The 18781-nt window shown below is 54.2% G+C and overlaps 4 non-coding genes across 4 annotated transcripts; all 4 read right to left on the bottom strand.

Annotated features, from left to right (window-relative positions):
- Positions 1–9761: 9761 nt before the first annotated feature.
- TRNAD-GUC lies at positions 9762–9833 on the bottom strand. Its single transcript has one exon. It is a non-coding gene; the product is annotated as a tRNA-Asp (tRNA).
- Positions 9834–12225: 2392 nt separating this feature from the next.
- Positions 12226–12297, bottom strand: TRNAD-GUC. Its single transcript has one exon. It is a non-coding gene; the product is annotated as a tRNA-Asp (tRNA).
- A 3621-nt stretch (positions 12298–15918) lies between these two features.
- TRNAD-GUC lies at positions 15919–15990 on the bottom strand. Its single transcript has one exon. It is a non-coding gene; the product is annotated as a tRNA-Asp (tRNA).
- A 1161-nt stretch (positions 15991–17151) lies between these two features.
- On the bottom strand, positions 17152–17223 carry TRNAD-GUC. Its single transcript has one exon. It is a non-coding gene; the product is annotated as a tRNA-Asp (tRNA).
- Between the last annotated feature and the right edge of the window lie 1558 nt (positions 17224–18781).

The following is an 18781-nucleotide window of genomic DNA, read 5'->3' as shown; positions in this document are numbered from 1 at the left end:
AGAGCATTGGCCTGAGCGGCCAAGAAGAGGTTCCAGCCCTGAAGGGAGCAGGACTTGCAGCACAAAGTGAGCACAACCACGAGGGGACTCAAATCCTGAATCATCCGATCCTCAGGGAGATGCCTTATCCTTTAGGCCACATGATGAGGGGGTCTAAACACTTCTTTGGAAAAGCCGGACACTGTGTTTCTCAGGTCATCTGCTGAGGGGGCCGAGACTCTCTGGGCACAAGAAGTTAAGTTCCCAGCGACACATGAGACTTAATTGTATGGGGCCTGGTGAGCTCTGGCACTGGCAGGAAGCGCTGCAGGGTGCTGGGCAGCGGCCCTGGCAAACCAGCTGCTGGTAGGTGTCTCTGTGGTATCATGGGTCAGTGAGTGCAGCTGTTAATGGAAAGGAGGGGGGGTTATGCTCCCCCAGGGCTGCCACTGAAGGCTCCTCATGGGCTCCTCAAGGTCTGCTGGGAGCCGTGATGTTCCCCTTTTGCCACGTTGAAGGCTCCCTCCTGGACACAGTGGATTCACCTGCTGCCTACAAGAGTGTCGGGGCCGCGCTGCAAAAGCGCATCTCCCAGCAGCCACGCCAGAGCCTCAGGTTTAATCCTCAAGGCCGAGCGCAAAACCTTCAGCCGGGAACGTTTCGCTTCCTTCCCACCTCTGCCCAAGGAGCAAGGGAGAAGCGGAGGAGACAGGCCGGCTCAAAGACACCTCCCTCCCACTTCCCTGTACGCTGTGCAAAGCTCTTGGCCTGCCTCATGCCTCGTCAGGAAAGCACGGCCATGCGGCCCAAGCCTGAGTCACGTGCGCAGCCTGGCCCGCCCCACCCCGGCTGACGGCACGCAGAGCCACGCGAGTCAATGGCAGGTCGAGTCCGGAGCCTCGGCTCTTTCCCCTGACAGCCACACACACAGCGCTGCCTAGCGCCCCCAGAGCCTCCCTCATGTTCTCCCGCAGCAGCCGCCTGCCGGTGTGGGTGGGAAAAGGGGACCAGGAAGCACTGCAGCCTCATTCCGGGACAGGAGGCCCTCGCCACGCCCAGGCCTGCCTCTTGCCTTCAGCCCAGGCAGCCAGAGGTGCCGGGGAGCTCCCTGGCAGGCCGCTTCGCCTCAGCCACCTCTTGCCTCATGGCCTAGGCTCTTGGTGCTCTGCTGGTCACCGGCTTGCTTGAAGGCCCAGAGGGAAAAGAAACAAGCGCACGCGTAGCAGAGAATGGTTTCGATCCATCCACCTCTGGGTTATGGGCCCAGCACGCTCCCGCTGCGCCACTCTGCTGTTTCTTCACGCCCTCCCCCTGCCACCTAGCCGCCACTATCCGGATTAGTGCCTTACGTGCTCTCGTGCTGGCAGGCAGATGCGCAGGCTGCTAGGCAGCTGCCCTGGTCACAGGATTTTACAGCTTCTACAGGGTAAAAGGGATCTATTTGGGGTTTGGACCCCATTGGGAGCTGGGTAGCTGAGTGCCGGAGATGGGAGCACTTCTTAAACAGTTTTCAGTTAAGCTTTCAAGCTTGTGGGGGACGAGGTTCAGCCTTGGATCCGTGTCTGCAGCAGGCAAGCGCGTCTGGCTCAATCGCCCCCCCCCGCTGTATTAGTAGACTAAAACCCGGAGCAAACGCACACGCCTTGCAAAGGAACAGGAGCCGGGATCTCGAACAAAAGTCAACTTTTTATTAAGATGACGTTCAAAGAAAAAAAAAGTGTACAGTACATAGTTTCGGCATAGAAGTTTCTGGTGCTCAGGGAACAACGTACAGCTTACCCAAGGGATGCAAAATTCAGTTTAAGATCGGGTGGCATAAGGAATACATAATCTACAATAGCCCTGACTGGGGGTGTGACGTTATTGATATAAATGGGAACCATATAGAACATGGGTTGCAACCAAGGTCCTGTGGTGGCACCAAATCCTAAGTAAAGGGGGTCATATAAGGTGTCTAAGACCAGGTTCTGGGTTGCTGGTTATGATTATGCTGTCTGTATGTCTGTGTATCATTTTGTAGTTTAAGTATAAGTATTGGCTCTATACTGTCTGTAGTTTGTATTATGCTCTGCCTCTGGGAAGTGTCCCAGACAAAGCTGATATTAGCCCGGCATAGCTGGCTTGATGGCCCATTAAAGGGCCATCAGCTACACAATTGACCCATGGAGAGAAGGCAGACACGCCTTGTGACTCAGCAAAGTATGCAGGGACTGGCCCATGTGACTCCAGGCTCCATATTATTTTTGCTGTAAGTTTCCACCGTGAGGACAAAGGGATTCTTACACCTGGAAAAGTCTATATAAGGCTGATGCATCATCTCCATCTTGTCTTCAATCCTGCTTCTAACCTCTGGAAGGACTTTGCTACAAACTGAAGCTCTGCACGAAGGACTGTTGACCCATCCTAGCGGGGGATGTTCCAGAGACTTAAACTGAACCTGCAGTTTACTCCAGCACTGCTGCAAGCCTGAACTAAGAACTTTGCCATTACTGTATGTAATTGATTCCATTTAACCAATTCTACCTCTCATCTCCACCTTTTTCCCTTTGTAAATAAACCTTTAGATTTTAGATTCTAAAGGATTGGCAACAGCGTGATTTGTGGGTAAGATCTGATGTGTATATTGACCTGGGTCTGGGGCTTGGTCTTTTGGGATCGAGAGAACCTTTTTCTTTTATTGGGGTGTTGGTTTTCATAACCATTCATCCCCAGGACGAGTGCACTGGTGGTGATGCTGGGAGACTGGAGTGTCTAAGGAGATTGCTTGTGTGACTTGTGGTTAGCCAGTGGGGTGAGACCAAAGTCCTTTTTGTCTGGCTGGTTTGGTTTGCCTTAGAGGTGGAAAAACCCCAGCCTAGGGCTATAACTGCCCTGTTTAAGCAATTGGTCCTGATTTGGCACTCTCAGTTGGGTCCCGCCAGAATCGCTCCGTCACAGTGGCGTAGTCGGCAGGATCCACAGAACCAGGTCAATTAAGCTTTGGGTCAGAACCCCACGCTATCCAAATTTTAACTTTGGGATTGAGAGTTTGGGTTGGTTAAAGATCAGTGACCATGAGACAGAAAGCATCAGGAAAAGCAAGGAAACTGCAAGCCTTGAGAGACAGCCTGCAGTTTGATTATGAGCAAGAACTGGCAGAAATTCGAATGGAGAAAGAGGCTGATGAGAGAAAGAAAGAAGTTGCTAAGAGAGAAGAAAAAGCTCATAAGAGGTGTCTGGAGCTGCTGGCTGCTGAGGAGAAAACTCGACAGATGCAACAGGAGACAGCTAGACTCCAACTCCAAGTCAAAAAAGCAATGGAAGAACAGCAGAGACTGTATCCTCTTGAAAGTCCAGTTTGTAACAATGTTGGTATGTTGTATAACTCTGAGCAGTTGTCTGGGGGTAACCAAATGTACCCCAACAATGCCACCTTTTATGTCAATGCTGTTACTGTGTGTTCAGTAGGGGTGGCCCCATAAATTGTGCCAGTGCTATGGATGGGAATGGTAATGGAAAATTCATAGAGTGTGTAAAAGTTAATGGTAAAAGCTGTTTAGGGCAAATTATGGCTTCTAACATCACTCTTGTTAAAGCAGATCTGGTCAAAGAGGAAGATTATTTACCAAATCAGAGTGTGAATGTTGTGATCCTCTGTGAGTTTACTGTCCGTGTGCCTTTAGCCAGAATCCACCTTGAGAGGAATGGGGCTCAGCATGAAGTGATAGCTGGCGTCAGGAAGTTATTGCCTAGAGATCTTTTAATTGGGGAAAATGTTAAAGCTTTGTTCAATCCAGGTAGCCAGTCACAGGAGAGGAATAATCTTAAACCTGTGTCTAGTGTGAGCAATGATTTGCCTGAGGTGGGTTGCTCCAAAGGTTTGTCTGTGCAAAAAAGCAGCTTGTCTGGGAATGAAGTTTCTAAATGTCTGTCTAATGTCTCAGAAGTGAATCTGGAGTTAAATCAAGAGCAGAAAGATCTCATTGGGGAGGAAAATGTTTCTCAGGTTAAATCCCTAACTAAGGAAGGAGAGGGTAAATTTGTAATGGGTAATGGATTGGTGGCTAATGCAGCTTGTAAAAGTAAACCTGAAATGGGTAACTGTGATTTGCTAAAAGTAGCTCAGTGTAGTGAAAAGAGCAGCAGCTTATCTGTTGGGAGAGGCAATGTGCCTGGTAGGGAAAGTTTGGAGGAGCCTAGGCAGCCTTGTGAGCTGATGGCTTTGTCTAATCAACAGTTTGGGAAGGGAGGGATAGTGGAAGATGAGTGTCCATATCCCTTATCTGTTTCCTGTGTGGAGAAATGTGACAGTGAAGGGAATGTGCCTGTCTCTGTCAGGGGTATTGACTTGCCTATGAAGGGAGCTACCTCAGTCTCCAAGCAGTTGTCTGTGAACAGCCCTGTGTGCTGGGACAAGGGAAATGAGATCCCAAGCTGTGTGTCTGGTAAAGGAGAATGTGTCTCCGGCTCTTCTGTGTCTGTGGAGCAAACAGAAGGGGCCTTTCAGCCTGTGATGGTTGAGGGTGATTCAGTTGTCTCGGAGTTGGTTGTAAATACAGCTAAAGCCCAGGAAGGGAATAGTCCTGAGTTTGTGTCTGCTGGGGAGAATGGCACTGTGACTAGGTTGCATCCAGTTAGTGTCATAGCAAGGTCCCAAAGACAAGACAGTTCTGGTGCTTGTAGTTTGCCAGTTGCTAATGTGTGGTTGGAAAAGGGTGCAGCAACTCTGTCTGATCAGGGTGATACCCTAGCCAGGGCACAAGGAGAGCGTGAAGGTAATTTAAGTGTGTTACCTACTGACAGTTTGACAACTGGTAGCAAGAAGGAAAAGATTCCTGAACTTGTTCATGGCCAAGGGAAGGAGACTGCTTCTGACCTGTTGTCTAGAAAGTCTGTAGGTGTGCCTAAAAGGGGATTGTGTAGAAATCCGCCTGTGGGGCCTGAAGTGAGTCTAAGTGTAAGTGAGACCCAGAAAGCGGCTGTGGTTGCTCAGGGAAGTGTTCCTGTAGAGCAAGCCCTAGGTGGGGAGGAAGGGCAGAATTTCTGTGAGGGTGAATTGCTGCTTAGAGAAGCTCCTAGGAAAGGAATCCTCATGGTAGCCTGTGCAAGCAGTTTACTGCAACTGAAGGGTGTAAAAGTGATTTAATCAAGAAAGTTTCAGTTCCTAACAGCCAGAAATTTTCTGTTGTGAATGGATCCACTGACTTTCCTTTTGAGAGATCCAGTGTGGGCAGCTTTGAAAAGGTCTCAGGTGGAGTAGAAGCTGTTAAGGAAGTTGAGCAGCCCTATAACCACCTGGCTGTGTGTGGCCAGCTTGTTGGTGGGGAGACAATGCTGTTGGGACAGGAATGTCTCCATGCTGAATCTGTAAGTGAGCAGTCGGTGCTTCAGGATCTGAGGACAGATTCAGTTACTGGTGTTTCAGGGCAGAACAGTTGTATGGCTAAATGCTTGAGGAGGCAGGGGAGAGCAAGCCAGCTCTCACCCTCAGACTCTTTGGATTTGTGTGGTATCTCTGTAAGACAAAGTCCAGCCGTGGAATCCATAGCAGCTAAGAAGTTAAAAGCGAGTGTCTGTGTTGATGCGAATTACTTGGCTGGCAGGGAGAAGAAAGACTTGCTAATAGCTGTTAGCACAGAGGGCCCACCCCATCAGCCGGTGATCTCTGTTAAACAAGAGAAATCAGGGTTTAGTCCCGAAGAACAAGAAGGAAAGAGAAGACTGAATTTTGCAAAGGGAACCCCCAGGTTAACCCTAAAATGCCCAAATTCCAATGGTATTGAGCCAAGGGTGTGGCATGACAAACATGATTGTAAATGGACACTTGCAATGAATTTGTTGTTATTGCTAATGCTAATTTTTGTAACTAATGTGTTGCTATGGCCAAGAACTGTAACAATGTACAATGTGCCTAATCTTTTGGAAAATCCCTGGAACATGGTGAAAGGAATACATGAAAACACACTTTATGTTAAAGGGCCTTGCTATACTGATGTTTCACAGTTAATGCATGTAAACAGTGTTGGAACTTTTCACAGGGGAAAATACATTCCAGACCTGATGTGCTGTATGAGAGGGGAAACTGAGGCACACTACCATATTGCTTTCATGGCTAAATGCCAAGATTCCTGTAATATGAACAACCTCTATATCTACATTGGTTTAATGTTATTTGGGTTCAAAATATTGGCCAGAACTGGTATGGATAAAGTAGCTATTTTCTTTAGCTCTTGGCAAGATCACATGAAACATACAGGAACCATGCTGCAAAAGCTAACCAAGTTATACCTTGAGTTTGTAAAGAGATCCATTCATGTTATTGAACATGACTTTGATAAACCATTTCGGTTATACCCTGGTGCGGCCTCTAGCCCAACACTAGCTGTAGTGAGACAGACCCAAGGAAAGGGGGCTCTTGGGATGCAGTCAGCGATGTTTTGTCATCCCTTCCTGCATCAATTTTGCGTTGGGGGTGTGACGTTATTGATATAAATGGGGACCATATAGAACATGGGTTGCAACCAAGGTCCTGTAGTGGCACCAAATCCTAAGTAAAGGGGGTCATATAAGGTGTCTAAGACCAGGTTATGGGTTGCTGGTTATAATTATGCTGTCTGTATGTCTGTATCATTGTTAGCTGAAGTTATGAATGTTGGCTCCATGCTGTCAGTATTTCAAGTTTGTGCTGTGCTTCTGGGGGAAGCCTCCCAGACAAGCTGGTGTTAGCTCTGCCTAGCCTATTTGATGGCCCATTAAGGACCATTAAGGACACAATGGACCCATGGAGAGAAGGCAGACACGCCTTGTGACTCAGCAAAGTATGCAGGGACTGGCCCATGTGACTCCAGACTCCATATTTTTGCTGTAAAATTCACAGTGAAGACAAAGGATTCTTACACCTGGAAAAGTCTATATAAGCCTAATGCCTCATCTCCATCTTGTCTTCAATCCTGCTTCTGACCTCTGGAGGGACTTTGCTACAAACTGAAGCTCTACACCAGGGACTGAAGGACCCATCCCAGTGGGGGATGCTCTCCAGAGACTTAATCTAAACCTGCAGTTTACTCCATCACTGCTGCAAGCCTGAACTAAGAACTTTGCCATTACTGTATGTAATTGATTGCATTTAACCAATTCTACCTCTCTTCTCTACCTTTTTCCCTTTGTAAATAAACCTTTAGATTTTAGATTCTAAAGGATTGGCAACAGCGTGATTTGTGGGTAAGATCTGATGTGTATATTGACCTGGGTCTGGGGCTTGGTCCTTTGGGATCGAGGGAACCTTTTTCTTTTATTGGGGTGTTGGTTTTCATAACCATTTATCCCCAGGACGAGTGCACTGGTGGTGATACTGGGAGACTGGAGTGTCTAAGAAATTGCTTGTGTGACTTGTGGTTAGCCAGTGGGGTGAGACCAAAGTCCCTTTTGTCTGGCCGGTTTGGTTTGCCTTAGAGGTGGAAAAACCCCAGCCTAGGGCTGTAACTGCCCTGTTTAAGCAATTGGTCCTGATTTGGCACTCTCAGTTGGGTCCCGCCAGAATCGCTCCATCACAACAGGGCAGTTACAGCCCTAGGCTGGGGTTTTTCCACCTCTAAGGCAAACCAAACCAGCCAGACAAAAAGGACTTTGGTCTCACCCCACTGGCTAACCACAAGTCACACAAGCAATTTCCTTAGACACTCCAGTCTCCCAGTATCACCACCAGTGCACTCGTCCTGGGGATAAATGGTTATGAAAACCAACACTCCAATAAAAGAAAAAGGTTCCCTCGATCCCAAAGGACCAAGCCCCAGACCCAGGCCAATATACACATCAGATCTTACCCACAAATTACGCTGTTGCCAATCCTTTAGAATCTAAAATCTAAAGGTTTATTTACAAAGGGAAAAAGGTAGAGAAGAGAGGTAGAATTGGTTAAATGGAATCAATTACATACAGTAATGGCAAAGTTCTTAGTTCAGGCTTGCAGCAGTGATGGAGTAAACTGCAGGTTCAATTTAAGTCTCTGGAATGCATCCCCCGCTGGGATGGGTCCTCAGTCCTTTGTGCAGAGCTTCAGTTTGTAGCAAAGTCCCTCCAGAGGTCAGAAGCAGGATTGAAGACCAGGTGGAGATGAGGCATTAGGCTTATATAGACTTTTCCAGGTGTAAGAATCCCTTTGTCTTCACTGTGGAATTTTACAGCAAAATGGAGCCTGGAGTCACATGAGCCAGCCCCTGCATACTTTGCTGAGTCACAAGGCGTGTCTGCCTTCTCTCCATGGGTCCATTGTGTAGCCGATGGCCTTTAATGGGCCATCAAACAGGCTAGGCAGAGCTAACACCAGCTTGTCTGGGAGGCTTCCCCCAGAAGCACAGCACCAACTTGAAATACTGACAGCATAGAGCCAACATTCATAACTTCAACTAAAAATGATACAGACATATAGACAGCATAATTATAATCAGCAACCCATAATCTGGTCTTAGACACCTTAGATGACCCCTTTATCTAAGATTTGGTGCCACTGCAGGACCTTGGTTGCAACCCATGTTCTATATGGTCCCAATTTATATCAATAACGTCACACCCTCCCTGTCGGGGAACCGAACCCCGGTCTCCCGCGTGACAGGCGGGGATACTCACCACTATACTGACGAGGAAAGGGGCACAGTGAGTGGCCCCAGTTCCCACAGACCAGCTATGGTCAGCGTACACCTACACCGTCGCATGGGCCCCAGCAGGCAACAACACCCCTGGCCATCTTCTGCTTCCCAAAGGCTTTGGCCGCAGCAACAGCCCTGGCCCTCCTCACCTGCCCTTGCCCAGCAGGACGCCTTTTCGGGCCTACACAGCTCCTCACACAACACCCGCCTGGGACCTTGCCCTCCCCTACCAGCTCAGCAGCACCTTTTTTCCTCTCAAAACCTCCTCTTGCCATCCTCCCCCTTCCACACTTCACACTCACCTCATCACAAACTCACCCACGGCCCCTTTGGCTTCTCAAGCGCCTCTGGAGGGATGCAGCTTCCCTGGCACGCAGATCCTTCCCTTCAACGTGCACTGGATGGACATTCGAAACACAGCCCTTTCCAGGAGGGAATGCGCTGCTTTTGGACCCTGGCACCCAGCAAGAAGTCCTGGGACTCTTTTTCTGACCGATGGACCCCACTGACTTGCCTTTACCAAGCAGAAACTGAGGACCGGCTGATGGCTCTCTTTGCAAACGGACGCCATCAGACTGAGCCACGATGCGTGCTGCAGGATAGCCCCTCCCCACCAAAAAGCAATGCCGTGACCCTGATTCGAACCGAGGATGCTGCGGCCGCAGCGCAGAATACTAACCACTATACGATCACGGCCAGGTGCTGGGGGCGCAGGCAGCGGCACAGTGGAAAATGCTCAGCTCTGCGCTCTCGGGGCGGCCACCTACCTCGCTGGCGGCCAAAGGTCTTTCTCAAGTCTCCCCATTACAGTCACAGGTCAAATGCTGAGCAAAGGAAAAAAGAGAGGAAGCCAATCCCATGCCTGTCCCTTTTTCTGTCTTCCTCCACCCCTGGACCAAGTCCCTCCCCGTTTGTCTGGGCCATTGTCCTCATGGCCCTGGCCAGCCTATTTCCCTTTGCCGCTCTGAAACGTGCCCCCACGTGCAGGCCCCGGGGGAGGCTTTGGCTAGGGCGAGCGTGTCCTTGCGAGGTAACTGTCTCTCTGGAGGTGAAAGTCATCAGTGCGGGGTGCGAAGGGAAGTGGCCGTCGAAAGAGAATGCAAGGCATGTGGCGGGCAGGCCAGGGATTTCTTTGTCCCCCCTTCAAAAGGGGTCACCCTCCCCGTTGGGGAATCGAACCCCGGTCTCCCGCGTGACAGGCGGGGATATTCACCACTATACTAACGAGGAAAGGGGCACGATGAGCGGTCCCAGCTCCCACAGACCAGCTATGGTCAGCGTACACCTACACCGTCGCATGGGCCCCAGCAGGCAACAACACTCCTGGCCCTCTTCTGCTTCCCAAAGGCTTTGGCCGCAGCAACAGCCCTGGCCCTCCTCACCTGCCCTTGCCCAGCAGGACGCCTTTTCGGGCCTACACAGCTCCTCACACAACACCCGCCTGGGACCTTGCCCTCCCCTACCAGCTCAGCAGCACCTTTTTTCCTCTCAAAACCTCCTCTTGCCACCCTCCCCCTTCCACACTTCACACTCACCTCATCACAAACTCACCCACGGCCCCTTTGGCTTCTCAAGCGCCTCTGAAGGGACGCAGCTTCCCAGGCACGCAGATCCTTCCCTTCAACGCGCACTGGACGGACATTCGAAACACAGCCCTTTCCAGGAGGGAATGCGCTGCTTTTGGACCCTGGCGCCCAGCAAGAAGTCCTGGAACTCTTTTTCTGACCGATGGACCCCACTGACTTGCCTTTACCAAGCAGAAACTGAGGACCGGCTGATGGCTCTCTTTGCAAACGGACGCCATCAGACTGAGCCACGAGGCGTGCTGCAGGATAGCCCCTCCCCACCAAAAAGCAACGCCGTGACCCGGATTCGAATCGAGGTTGCTGCGGCCAAGGCGCAGAGTACTAACCACTATACGATCACGGCCAGGTGCTGGGGGCGCAGGCAGCAGCCCAGCGGAAAATGTTCAGCTCTGCGCTCTCGGGGCGTCCACCTACCTCGCCGGCGGCCACAGGTCTTTCTCAAGTCTCCCCATTACAGTCACAGGTCAAATGCTGAGCAAAGGAAACAAGACAGGAAGCGAATCCCATGCCTGTCCCTTTTTCTGTCTTCCTCCACCCCTGGACCAAGTCCCTCCCCGTTTGTCTGGGCCATTGTCCTCATGGCCCTGGCCAGCCTATTTCCCTTTGCCGCTCTGAAACGTGCCCCCACGTCCAGGCCCCGGGGGAGGCTTTGGCTAGGGCGAGCGTGTCCTTGCGAGGTAACTGTCTCTCTGGAGGTGAAAGTCATCAGTGCGGGGTGCGAAGGGAAGTGGCCGTCGAAGGAGAATGCAAGGCATGTGGCGGGCAGGCCAGGGATTTCTTTGTCCCCCCTTCACAAGGGGTCACCCTCCCCGTCGGGAATCAGACCCCGGTCTCCCGCATGACAGGCGGGGATACTCACCACTATACTAAGGAGGAAAGGGGCACGGTGAGTGGCCCCAGCTCCCACAGACCAGCTATGGTCAGCGTACACCTACACCGTCGCATGGGCCCCAGCAGGCAACAACACTCCTGGCCCTCTGCTGCTTCCCAAAGGCTTTGGCCGCAGCAACAGCCCTGGCCCTCCTCACCTGCCCTTGCCCAGCAGGACGCCTTTTCGGGCCTACACAGCTCCTCACACAACACCCGCCTGGGACCTTGCCCTCCCCTACCAGCTCAGCAGCACCTTTTTTCCTCTCAAAACCTCCTCTTGCCACCCTCCCCCTTCCACACTTCACACTCACCTCATCACAAACTCACCCACGGCCCCTTTGGCTTCTCAAGCGCCTCTGAAGGGACGCAGCTTCCCAGGCACGCAGATCCTTCCCTTCAACGCGCACTGGACGGACATTCGAAACACAGCCCTTTCCAGGAGGGAATGCGCTGCTTTTGGACCCTGGCGCCCAGCAAGAAGTCCTGGGACTCTTTTTCTGACCGATGGACCCCACTGACTTGCCTTTACCAAGCAGAAACTGAGGACCGGCTGATGGCTCTCTTTGCAAACGGATGCCATCAGACTGAGCCACGAGGCGTGCTGCAGGATAGCCCCTCCCCACCAAAAAGCAACGCCGTGACCCGGATTCGAATCGAGGTTGCTGCGGCCAAGGCGCAGAGTACTAACCACTATAGGATCACGGCCAGGTGCTGGGGGCGCAGGCAGCAGCCCAGCGGAAAATGTTCAGCTCTGCGCTCTCGGGGCGTCCACCTACCTCGCCGGCGGCCACAGGTCTTTCTCAAGTCTCCCCATTACAGTCACAGGTCAAATGCTGAGCAAAGGAAACAAGACAGGAAGCCAATCCCATGCCTGTCCCTTTTTCTGTCTTCCTCCACCCCTGGACCAAGTCCCTCCCCGTTTGTCTGGGCCATTGTCCTCATGGCCCTGGCCAGCCTATTTCCCTTTGCCGCTCTGAAACGTGCCCCCACGTCCAGGCCCCGGGGGAGGCTTTGGCTAGGGCGAGCGTGTCCTTGCGAGGTAACTGTCTCTCTGGAGGTGAAAGTCATCAGTGCGGGGTGCGAAGGAAGTGGCCGTCGAAGGAGAATGCAAGGCATGTGGCGGGCAGGCCAGGGATTTCTTTGTCCCCCCTTCAAAAGGGGTCACCCTCCCCGTCGGGGAATCGAACCCCGGTCTCCCGCGTGACAGGCGGGGATAATCACCACTATACTAACGAGGAAAGGGGCATGATGAGGGGCCCCAGCTCCACAGACCAGCTATTGTCAGCGTACACCTACACCGTCGCATGGGCCCCAGCAGGCAACAACACTCCTGGCCCTCTTCTGCTTCCCAAAGGCTTTGGCCGCAGCAACAGCCCTGGCCCTCCTCACCTGCCCTTGCCCAGCAGGACGCCTTTTCGGGCTTACACAGCTCCTCACACAACACCCGCCTGGGACCTTGCCCTCCCCTACCAGCTCAGCAGCACCTTTTTTCCTCTCAAAACCTCCTCTTGCCACACTCCCCCTTCCACACTTCACACTCACCTCATCACAAACTCACCCACGGCCCCTTTGGCTTCTCAAGCGCCTCTGAAGGGACGCAGCTTCCCAGGCACGCAGATCCTTCCCTTCAACGCGCACTGGACGGACATTCGAAAAACAGCCCTTTCCAGGAGGGAATGCGCTGCTTTTGGACCCTGGCACCCAGCAAGAAGTCCTGGTACTCTTTTTCTGACCGATGGACCCCACTGACTTGCCCTTACCAAGCAGAAACTGAGGACCGGCTGATGGCTCTCTTTGCAAACGGACGCCATCAGACTGAGCCACGAGGCGTGCTGCAGGATAGCCCTCCCCACCAAAAAGCAATGCCGTGACCCGATTCGAACCGAGGTTGCTGCGCCACGGCGCAGAATACTAACCGCTATACGATCACGGCCAGGTGCTGGGGGCACAGGCAGCAGCCCAGCGGAAAATGCTCAGCTCTGCGCTCTCGGGGCGGCCACCTACCTCGCCGGCGGCCACAGGTCTTTCTCAAGTCTCCCCATTACAGTCACAGGTCAAATGCTGAGCAAAGGAAAAAAGAGAGGAAGCCAATCCCATGCCTGTCCCTTTTACTGTCTTTCTCCACCCTGGACCAAGTCCTCCCCGTTTGTCTGGGCCATTGTCCTCATGGCCCTGGCCAGCCTATTTCCTTTGCCGCTCTGAAACGTGACCCACGTGCAGGCCCCGGGTGAGGCTTTGGCTAGGGCGAGCGTGTCCTTGCGAGGTAACTGTCTCTCTGGAGGTGAAAGTCATCAGTGCGGGGTGCGAAGGGAAGTGGCCGTCGAAGGAGAATGCAAGGCATGTGGCAGGCAGGCCAGGGATTTCTTTGTCCCCCCTTCAAAAGGAGTCACCCTCCCCATCGGGAAATCGAACCCCGGTCTCCCGCGTGACAGGAAGGGATACTCACCACTATACTAACGAGGAAAGGGGCATGACGAGCGGCCCCAGCTCCCACAGACCAGCTATTGTCAGCGTACACCTACACCGTCGCATGGGCCCCAGCAGGCAACAACACTCCTGGCCCTCTTCTGCTTCCCAAAGGCTTTGGCCGCAGCAACAGCCCTGGCCCTCCTCACCTGCCCTTGCACAGCAGGACGCCTTTTCGGGCCTACACAGCTCCTCACACAACACCCGCCTGGGACCTTGCCCTCCCCTACCAGCTCAGCAGCACCTTTTTTCCTCTCAAAACCTCCTCTTGCCACTATCCCCATTCCACACTTCACACTCACCTCATCACAAACTCACCCACGGCCCCTTTGGCTTCTCAAGCGCCTCTGAAGGGACGCAGCTTCCCAGGCACGCAGATCCTTCCCTTCAACGCGCACTGGACGGACATTTGAAACACAGCCCTTTCCAGGAGGGAATGCGCTGCTTTTGGACCCTGGCGCCCAGCAAGAAGTCCTGGGACTCTTTTTCTGACTGATGGACCCCACTGACTTGCCTTTACCAAGCAGAAAATGAGGACCGGCTGATGGCTCTCTTTGCAAACGGACGCCATCAGACTGAGCTACGAGGCGTGCTGCAGGATAGCCCCTCCCCACCAAAAAGCAACGCCGTGACCCGGATTCGAGCCAAGGTTGCTGCGACCACGGCGCAGTGTACTAACCACTATACGATCACGGCCAGGCGCTGGGGGCGCAGGCTAGGAGCCCAGCGGAAAATGCTCAGATCTGCACTCTCGGGGCGGCCACCTACCTCACCGGCGGCCACAGGTCTTTCTCAAGTCTCCCCATTACACACACAGGTCAAATGCTGAGCAAAGGAAACAAGACAGGAAGCCAATCCCATGCCTGTCCCTTTTTCTGTCTTCCTCCACCCCTGGACCAAGTCCCTCCCCGTTTGTCTGGGCCATTGTCCTCATGGCCCTGGCCAGCCTATTTCCCTTTGCCGCTCTGAAACGTGCCCCCACGTGCAGGCCCCGGGGGAGGCTTTGGCTAGGGCGAGCGTGTCCTTGCGAGGTAACTGTCTCTCTGGAGGTGAAAGTCATCAGTGCGGGGTGCGAAGGGAAGTAGCCGTCGAAGGAGAATGCAAGGCATGTGGCGGGCAGGCCAGGGATTTCTTTGTCCCCCCTTCAAAAGGGAGTCACCCTCCCCATCAGGGAATCGAACCCCGGTCTCACGCGGGACAGGCGGGGATACTCACCACTATACTAACGAGGAAAGGGGCATGATGAGCGGTCCCAGCTCCCACAGACCAGCTATTGTCAGCGTACACCTACACCGTCGCATGGGCCCCAGCAGGCAACAACACTCCTGGCCCTCTTCTGCTTCCCAAAGGCTTTGGCCGCAGCAACAGCCCTGGCCCTCCTCACCTGCCCTTGCCCAGCAGGACGCCTTTTCGGGCCTACACAGCTCCTCACACAACACCCGCCTGGGACCTTGCCCTCCCCTACCAGCTCAGCAGCACCTTTTTTCCTCTCAAAACCTCCTCTTGCCACCCTCCCCCTTCCACACTTCACACTCACCTCATCACAAACTCACCCACGGCCCCTTTGGCTTCTCAAGCGCCTCTGAAGGGACGCAGCTTCCCAGGCACGCAGATCCTTCCCTTCAACGCGCACTGGACGGACATTCGAAACACAGCCCTTTCCAGGAGGGAATGCGCTGCTTTTGGACCCTGGCGCCCAGCAAGAAGTCCTGGAACTCTTTTTCTGACCGATGGACCCCACTGACTTGCCTTTACCAAGCAGAAACTGAGGACCGGCTGATGGCTCTCTTTGCAAACGGACGCCATCAGACTGAGCCACGAGGCGTGCTGCAGGATAGCCCCTCCCCACCAAAAAGCAACGCCGTGACCCGGATTCGAATCGAGGTTGCTGCGGCCAAGGCGCAGAGTACTAACCACTATACGATCACGGCCAGGTGCTGGGGGCGCAGGCAGCAGCCCAGCGGAAAATGTTCAGCTCTGCGCTCTCGGGGCGTCCACCTACCTCGCCGGCGGCCACAGGTCTTTCTCAAGTCTCCCCATTACAGTCACAGGTCAAATGCTGAGCAAAGGAAACAAGACAGGAAGCGAATCCCATGCCTGTCCCTTTTTCTGTCTTCCTCCACCCCTGGACCAAGTCCCTCCCCGTTTGTCTGGGCCATTGTCCTCATGGCCCTGGCCAGCCTATTTCCCTTTGCCGCTCTGAAACGTGCCCCCACGTCCAGGCCCCGGGGGAGGCTTTGGCTAGGGCGAGCGTGTCCTTGCGAGGTAACTGTCTCTCTGGAGGTGAAAGTCATCAGTGCGGGGTGCGAAGGGAAGTGGCCGTCGAAGGAGAATGCAAGGCATGTGGCGGGCAGGCCAGGGATTTCTTTGTCCCCCCTTCAAAAGGGGTCACCCTCCCCGTCGGGGAATCGAACCCCGGTCTCCCGCATGACAGGCGGGGATACTCACCACTATACTAAGGAGGAAAGGGGCACGGTGAGTGGCCCCAGCTCCCACAGACCAGCTATGGTCAGCGTACACCTACACCGTCGCATGGGCCCCAGCAGGCAACAACACTCCTGGCCCTCTGCTGCTTCCCAAAGGCTTTGGCCGCAGCAACAGCCCTGGCCCTCCTCACCTGCCCTTGCCCAGCAGGACGCCTTTTCGGGCCTACACAGCTCCTCACACAACACCCGCCTGGGACCTTGCCCTCCCCTACCAGCTCAGCAGCACCTTTTTTCCTCTCAAAACCTCCTCTTGCCACCCTCCCCCTTCCACACTTCACACTCACCTCATCACAAACTCACCCACGGCCCCTTTGGCTTCTCAAGCGCCTCTGAAGGGACGCAGCTTCCCAGGCACGCAGATCCTTCCCTTCAACGCGCACTGGACGGACATTCGAAACACAGCCCTTTCCAGGAGGGAATGCGCTGCTTTTGGACCCTGGCGCCCAGCAAGAAGTCCTGGGACTCTTTTTCTGACCGATGGACCCCACTGACTTGCCTTTACCAAGCAGAAACTGAGGACCGGCTGATGGCTCTCTTTGCAAACGGATGCCATCAGACTGAGCCACGAGGCGTGCTGCAGGATAGCCCCTCCCCACCAAAAAGCAACGCTGTGACCCGGATTCGAATCGAGGTTGCTGCGGCCAAGGCGCAGAGTACTAACCACTATAGGATCACGGCCAGGTGCTGGGGGCGCAGGCAGCAGCCCAGCGGAAAATGTTCAGCTCTGCGCTCTCGGGGCGTCCACCTACCTCGCCGGCGGCCACAGGTCTTTCTCAAGTCTCCCCATTACAGTCACAGGTCAAATGCTGAGCAAAGGAAACAAGACAGGAAGCCAATCCCATGCCTGTCCCTTTTTCTGTCTTCCTCCACCCCTGGACCAAGTCCCTCCCCGTTTGTCTGGGCCATTGTCCTCATGGCCCTGGCCAGCCTATTTCCCTTTGCCGCTCTGAAACGTGCCCCCACGTCCAGGCCCCGGGGGAGGCTTTGGCTAGGGCGAGCGTGTCCTTGCGAGGTAACTGTCTCTCTGGAGGTGAAAGTCATCAGTGCGGGGTGCGAAGGGAAGTGGCCGTCGAAGGAGAATGCAAGGCATGTGGCGGGCAGGCCAGGGATTTCTTTGTCCCCCCTTCAAAAGGGGTCACCCTCCCCGTCGGGGAATCGAACCCCGGTCTCCCGCGTGACAGGCGGGGATAATCACCACTATACTAACGAGGAAAGGGGCATGATGAGGGGCCCCAGCTCCACAGACCAGCTATTGTCAGCGTACACCTACACCGTCGCATGGGCCCCAGCAGGCAACAACACTCCTGGCCCTCTTCTGCTTCCCAAAGGCTTTGGCCGCAGCAACAGCCCTGGCCCTCCTCACCTGCCCTTGCCCAGCAGGACGCCTTTTCGGGCTTACACAGCTCCTCACACAACACCCGCCTGGGACCTTGCCCTCCCCTACCAGCTCAGCAGCACCTTTTTTCCTCTCAAAACCTCCTCTTGCCACACTCCCCCTTCCACACTTCACACTCACCTCATCACAAACTCACCCACGGCCCCTTTGGCTTCTCAAGCGCCTCTGAAGGGACGCAGCTTCCCAGGCACGCAGATCCTTCCCTTCAACGCGCACTGGACGGACATTCGAAAAACAGCCCTTTCCAGGAGGGAATGCGCTGCTTTTGGACCCTGGCACCCAGCAAGAAGTCCTGGTACTCTTTTTCTGACCGATGGACCCCACTGACTTGCCCTTACCAAGCAGAAACTGAGGACCGGCTGATGGCTCTCTTTGCAAACGGACGCCATCAGACTGAGCCACGAGGCGTGCTGCAGGATAGCCCCTCCCCACCAAAAAGCAATGCCGTGACCCGGATTCGAACCGAGGTTGCTGCGGCCACGGCGCAGAATACTAACCGCTATACGATCACGGCCAGGTGCTGGGGGCACAGGCAGCAGCCCAGCGGAAAATGCTCAGCTCTGCGCTCTCGGGGCGGCCACCTACCTCGCCGGCGGCCACAGGTCTTTCTCAAGTCTCCCCATTACAGTCACAGGTCAAATGCTGAGCAAAGGAAAAAAGAGAGGAAGCCAATCCCATGCCTGTCCCTTTTACTGTCTTTCTCCACCCCTGGACCAAGTCCCTCCCCGTTTGTCTGGGCCATTGTCCTCATGGCCCTGGCCAGCCTATTTCCCTTTGCCGCTCTGAAACGTGCCCCCACGTGCAGGCCCCGGGTGAGGCTTTGGCTAGGGCGAGCGTGTCCTTGCGAGGTAACTGTCTCTCTGGAGGTGAAAGTCATCAGTGCGGGGTGCGAAGGGAAGTGGCCGTCGAAGGAGAATGCAAGGCATGTGGCAGGCAGGCCAGGGATTTCTTTGTCCCCCCTTCAAAAGGAGTCACCCTCCCCATCGGGAAATCGAACCCCGGTCTCCCGCGTGACAGGAAGGGATACTCACCACTATACTAACGAGGAAAGGGGCATGACGAGCGGCCCCAGCTCCCACAGACCAGCTATTGTCAGCGTACACCTACACCGTCGCATGGGCCCCAGCAGGCAACAACACTCCTGGCCCTCTTCTGCTTCCCAAAGGCTTTGGCCGCAGCAACAGCCCTGGCCCTCCTCACCTGCCCTTGCACAGCAGGACGCCTTTTCGGGCCTACACAGCTCCTCACACAACACCCGCCTGGGACCTTGCCCTCCCCTACCAGCTCAGCAGCACCTTTTTTCCTCTCAAAACCTCCTCTTGCCACTATCCCCATTCCACACTTCACACTCACCTCATCACAAACTCACCCACG

This window comes from Mauremys reevesii, linkage group 12 (assembly GCF_016161935.1).
Source record: "Mauremys reevesii isolate NIE-2019 linkage group 12, ASM1616193v1, whole genome shotgun sequence".
Lineage (NCBI taxonomy): Eukaryota > Metazoa > Chordata > Testudines > Geoemydidae > Mauremys > Mauremys reevesii.
Note: the sequence above shows the minus strand (reverse complement) of the source record. Positions and strands in the feature narration are given on the sequence as shown.